General features: G+C 48.2%; 1 protein-coding gene across 1 annotated transcript in view; it reads right to left on the reverse strand.

Moving 5' to 3' along the window:
- Positions 1-5711, reverse strand: part of ACSL3 (acyl-CoA synthetase long chain family member 3) — a 66158-nt gene extending 60447 nt beyond the window's left edge. The window contains exon 1 of the mRNA XM_087424764.1: positions 5560-5711. The gene's annotated coding sequence lies outside the window, so the exon portion shown is untranslated. The remainder of the gene's footprint in view (positions 1-5559) is intronic.
- Positions 5712-6000: the final 289 nt, after the last annotated feature.

Consider the following 6000-nt stretch of genomic DNA (forward strand, 5'->3'; position numbering starts at 1 on the left):
ATCTCTTTTTTACAAAAGAAGAAACTGAGGCACACAGAGGTTAAATGAGCTGCCCGGGGTCACACAGCTAATAAGAAGTAGAGCCAGGATTCAAACCTAAGCATGGGCAAATCCGAGCCCATGTTCCTACCCACCAAATTACAAGGCTCCCTTTAGGGGAAAATTCTTAAACAAGTACTAAAACACAGAATTGGCTAAATCAAAAGTAGATTAACAAAACTTTCCCAAGAGGAAGGGTACAGTTATTTACAGAATTGAAAATGAAATAGCATTAAATATATATCTGCAAAATCATCTACTAAGAACAAAAAAAGAAGAAATGAAAATGAAGACAGTAAAACAAGGTTAACTAAAAGAAAAGTTACTACAAAGAGCTTTAGAGGAAAAGAATCCATTGTGGTTTTGTACTGTAAGTATGACAGATAGAAGGACCTTAAGTCAAATGATGAAAAGACTGGAGGAAGGCCGAGATGAGAACGTAAAGAACAGAAAAAGCGCACGGATGACTACCGTGCCAAAAATGCATCGGACAAGGAATTCTGTTCAGGAATACTTATGGTAATATTTGCAATCACAACAACAAAAAAGGAAACATCTAAGGTCTACTAACAGAGCAAAGGGAAAATGTGGTATAGTCCTAAAATGCAGTATGATGTCACAGCGAAAATAAACGAACTAAATCAACATGTACCCACACTGAGGAAACTCAATTGATGAAACCACACTGATTAACTGATACTGAGCGGGAAAAAAAAGTATACTGCACAAGAATATACACCATATCATCTACAGAGAGTTTAAAAATACATAAAATAATACTATACACTGTTTGGGGATACATACATGTGTAGTCAAACTGTAGAGAAATGCATACAAATAATAATACCAAATTCAGATCAGTGGTTAACTGGAGGATTTGGGGGAAGGGAGTCGGTTTAACTGGATTAAATATTATGAAATATTTCTCAGACATAAAGAAAGCATGTCCATATTTTTTTAAAAGGAAGAAAATGGAATTCACAGATTATGGCATCCCAAATTGTTTTATATTCCTGATCCAAAAATTCTAAAAGGGCAATGATAATGATTCCTGTGAAGCCATGTTAAAGGAGAATGTATCCTGAAGTATTTATGCTCAAGTACAAGAAAATTCTAGCTAAACTCTCATCTTAGTCTGTTACTCCTTACGTTCTCCCGTAACACACAGGGCTTTGTGGGGGGCAGTAAACTATGTGTAATTAAAATAGATATAAACATTGTCCCTAAACGTCATCACAGCTCCTTTCCAGAGACAACGCCTTCAGAGGTCAACATCAACTTCAAGCCCAACTGTCACCCCAGAGAGGACTCCTCCTCTCTGCAGAGCCTGGGTTAAGAACACACACTCTGGAACCAAACTGCCTGGGGTGAGATCCAGCACACACTGGGCAAGTCACGTAAGCTCCCCTGGGCCTCAGTTTCCCCACCTGTGAAATAAGAATGATGAAAAACCTATCTCATAAAATTGAGAAAACCAGAACAGCACGTGGCCAGAGGAGGGACCCTCTCTTAATCATTTTCAAATCCCCAGTGTCTTGCCAGATAGGCACTAAATAAAAACATGAATGAATGAATCAATGCCCCTATATATCCTTATAACAAGTACCTTCACAGACAAGTAGAAACCTGTATTTGGAAGTGACTTATCCAAAAGGCTGGTTATTAGGTATCTGCAGTCCTAAGAATTAGCAGATCAGCTGAGCCCACTGAATCATCCACCAATTCTCTAGCCCTCAAAACGGGAAACATCAGAAGTATATGAGTAAACATACTCCAGTAAAAACAAAAGCTAAAACTTTAAATAAAGAGAAGGATTAAGGCACTTAAAAAGTCAGGAAAACAGAAGTAGTTGGAATACTTTTTCTTATGAAACTAAAAATAGCATGTGGGGAAATCACCAGACAATGTTTATAATGTCTCCTTGTTCAGAAGAGAAAGAAACTATAATCCAAAGTCAGATGACAGTATATACCCTATTAAAGTGGATGAAATCAAGACTCAGTCACATATTAAATCAATTTCACAGGATGCTTCTGTAGTGAGGTTTTCTGAAAAAACTGTGTCATGAGTCAGCTAAAGTTGGGCTGATGTTTAGGAATTTAACAGTCCTTGGCAATTTTGGGGGAACTGCTCAGGGCTCCATGACAAGGGACTGACTCGCCTCAGGTCAGTTACAGGCCTGTCTTCTGCCACTACAGAAGAGGTGTCCCTCCCTCACCTGTGCTCTGGACCCCACACCCCCCCATTCCCTCCCATCCTCTCAGGAGCTCTACACAACGATAGTAACACGAGTAGTAGCACTTCTCATTCAGATTCAACTTCTCCCTCTCAACCTACACTTTCCCACAAGCATTTAAACACGCTGAACTCAAACTCTTGGAAAGGGTTTCCTCTTCTTGCTGTCTCCACTTTGCTCCCCTTCAGCTCGCTTCTGCTCCCCGCCCCTCCCCGACCACCACATCAACATCTCCTGCGAGGGTCACCCAGGTCCTCTGAGTTGCCAAATCCAGCGGAGAGCACTCAAGCTTCCTCTCGTGGGAGCAGCCCATACTGTGGACTGCCGCAGGGACACCTGCCTCGGGCTGTCCTCTCGCGTCCCTGGCCCCTTCTCCGCTCTCCTCGGCAAGCTGCTCAGGTTCCTCTCCCCAGCGCCATCCCAGGCCTCCTCGGTTCTTATTCTAGTCTCTCCACAGGCAATCTCACCCATGTCCACGGTTTCAGCAATCACCTCAACGCTGATGACCCCAAAATGCTGAAGTGTAATCACTCGACATCTCCTTCTCCCACCCCAAATACCATGAATCACCATGTCTGGCGATTTTACCTCTAAATCTCCATTTTCTCAATATTTCTGCTCATGATATAAGGCTCTTACGAGGATCAAATGGGCTAACAGATAACAGTGCTTTGAAAACGCAGGGAGGGGCGGGGAGGGGGGACTTCAATCCAAGTACTAGTACTCATTAAACTGAAATCTCCTTGAAAGCAGAGACTTTACCAAATTCTTTTTATTTATTCCACATGGCACACCTAGCGCAGTGTTTCGCATGCAGATGGCGCACAGTAAATGTAATACAATGAATTATTCGTATTGGCTTAGTACACGTTCAACTGAAATATTCACATATTTAACAGCTTATATTTCCCAAACCAGCTCATCATTTTTGTCTCCTAAGGGGTGAGAATTTTAAATAAAATCACTCTGTTAAATGTAAACTACACTCGATACTTTTGATAATTACGATGCTGCTTCTCGAAAATTCGAAAAACCTGTCCCCTCTTTTGGCCTCGCTTTCCTGAAAACATTCTAATCCCATTCCCAAGTCCAGATCCCACATACAGATTCTTGCTTCTCAAATGTTCATTTTGAGAGAGGAAAATTTAAGTATTATAGGAATAATTAAGTACCCTGAAGGCAGGCAGAATGACTGCTTGAAAATGATCCCTATCTTGTTGTCGTATCTTGTAATGTGCCCGGGTGTGACATTCAAGGTAGGAACAGACATTGCGAAATGAAAACAACATTGTTGCTCAAAAGTTTTCACACTCTTGCGTTATGCACATTTAATCACAACTCAGAACGCAAGATTGTCATCTAGCAGAAGCTCACCCTATCAATTCAAAACACTCCCTAGACTAGATTTCCATCTAAATCACAGTCCTCATTATAATCTTCACTTACACGCTACTTTTCTTCACTGCACATATCATAACTTGTAATCACATATGTATTTGGATGACGATTTGCTTCGTGTCTGTTTCCTCCGTGAGGGCAAGGATCACGTCAATTCTGTTTACTGCTCTATTCCCAGCTCCTGACGTGGTACCTGACATATAACAGGAGTTAAAGGGCTCTAGTTGAGCAATTAACTGAACGAGCAATGAACTAGTCATTTAAGCAGTACCAGACAGCAGGGAAGCCCTGAGAAAGATCTCGAGGCTTTAAGGTCTGACCCCCCTAAACCAGACAGAGCATGATCTTCCTCTCATAATTTCTCCATCCTTCGTTTCTTCCACACTTCTCTCCTTCCAGGACATTTTAGACTCATGGAGTATTTCAACTTTAAACCACCCAGTCCAAATGTCTTACAAATCCAGTAACAAAGACACTAGATCACTTGTCACCTTGACCCTTACATCCAATGGCCCTCTCTGCCCTACACCCAACCACAAGACCATCCAACAGAACCAAACCTTTTTACAGCATAAGAGAGAAACCAGAAAAAGTCTAAAGAGACAATGCCAGAGTGACTAGAAAGGCCTTACTCATCCCTAAGGGTAAGAACTGCTTGGGAAGATGCCAGAATACAGAAGAATAAAGTCTGTGCAACAGACTCCCACGTCACAACACCGCCTCCCTGTAATAACCTTCTAATACACTTTCAGGAGCAACTCAGCAGCCCCTTCAACTCGGGGAACTAATGTGGAGAAACAACAAAGGTGGTGAGGATCATGACCATCAAACCACAGTGCTCCTGGCCACCCAAACAAGAATCCACCGTGGCAACTCTCCAGCCGGCCAGCAAGGCGAGGCGAGGCAGCATCATACAGCGGTTAGAAAGACGAGCTCTGGATTTTCAGACAGGCCGGCGTCTGAATCCCAGCTTCTGACTTGCTGTGATCTGGGGAAAATGAACGTGTCCACATTCCTCTAGCGGTCAAACGGGAATAATCACCACCCTGGACGGCTGTTAACAGTATAAAGACACCACGCATAAAGCTCTTAGTACAGTGCACGGCATGTAATCAAGACTCAATAAATGTCAGCTATTTGTCATTTTATTCAGCTTTAATCACTTGCACAAGGCCTATCCCCTCTCTAGCTTCCATATAATTTTAAAGACTCTTCCATCCTTTCTATTTTTGAGGGGCGATACATACAATAGCTTAGAGTATCTGTATACTAATGCTACAACCGGAGTGGGCAAACCCGTCAACGGCTCCGTGCCTCGGTTTCTCAGCTGTGAAATGGGTCTGATAAGGACCCCACAGGATGGCTAGTAGTAAGCACTTCCGCGGTGTCACCCATTCCATTACTGGTGTGAAATTAACACGCACTGAGGGGAAAGTCAGTCTTCAACTCTCGCCCCCACAAGAGTCTTAATCCCAGCCCTGCCCCCACAGCTCGTGAGGCCACGACACACACCAAGGTCGCCCCGTCGCACACACCCGACTGCTGCTCACACCCCGCAGCCACAAACACCCCCGCCCGCCCCTGCTGCACGGTTTTCCGAAATCGCAGGGCTCAGCCTCCCCCAGGGACCGCGTCAGGGCCGATCTGCCGAGGCGGCCGCCCCCCAGCCCGCGCGCCCCCAAAGCGCCGGGAGGGACCCCGCGCATCCCTCCTGGCGCGGACGGCGCGGCCGCTCGGGCTGCGGCTCCCCGCCCACGTGGGCCCCGCGGCCGAGGCCCCGCGTCACCGGGCCCGGGGGCCGCTGCCCACGCTGCGGGCCCGCCCGGCGCGCACACCCCCGGGGCCCCCGGCCCGGCCCGTGCGGAGGCCGCCCCCGCCGCACTCACCGCGACGCCGGGCCCCCGCGCTCCCGCCTCGGGCCCACGCGGGCCTGCAGCGCCCGCGCCGCCGCCGCGGCCGCACGGCCAGAGGGCGACCGTCCGCTGCCCCGCCGCCGCCGCCGCCTCGCCCACCCGGCCGCGGCGACCACCCGGCGCCGCAGCCAGCGTCTGTTGAGCCGAACCGCCCGGGACGCGCAGCCCGGCCGGCGCTCGTTGCCTATGCAGAGAGGCCGCCGCCCATTGGCCCGCGGGCGGTGGCGCGTGCGGGGCCGGGCCTATCGAATTCCGGCCGGGAGCGCGGCGCAGGCGGCGGGGGCGGGGCGGGGTTACTACGGGTCATTCGCCGGAGCCGCCGCGGTCGGGCCCAGCCGCAGCCGGCGGGGGCGGGGCGGGGCGGGGCCGGGGGGCGGGGCGCCGGCTCTGCGGCCGCGACGGGGCTCCAGCGGG

Source organism: Ceratotherium simum, chromosome 37 (assembly GCF_057802395.1).
Source record: "Ceratotherium simum simum isolate JZ-2026a chromosome 37, ASM5780239v1, whole genome shotgun sequence".
NCBI classification, from domain to species: Eukaryota; Metazoa; Chordata; class Mammalia; order Perissodactyla; family Rhinocerotidae; genus Ceratotherium; species Ceratotherium simum.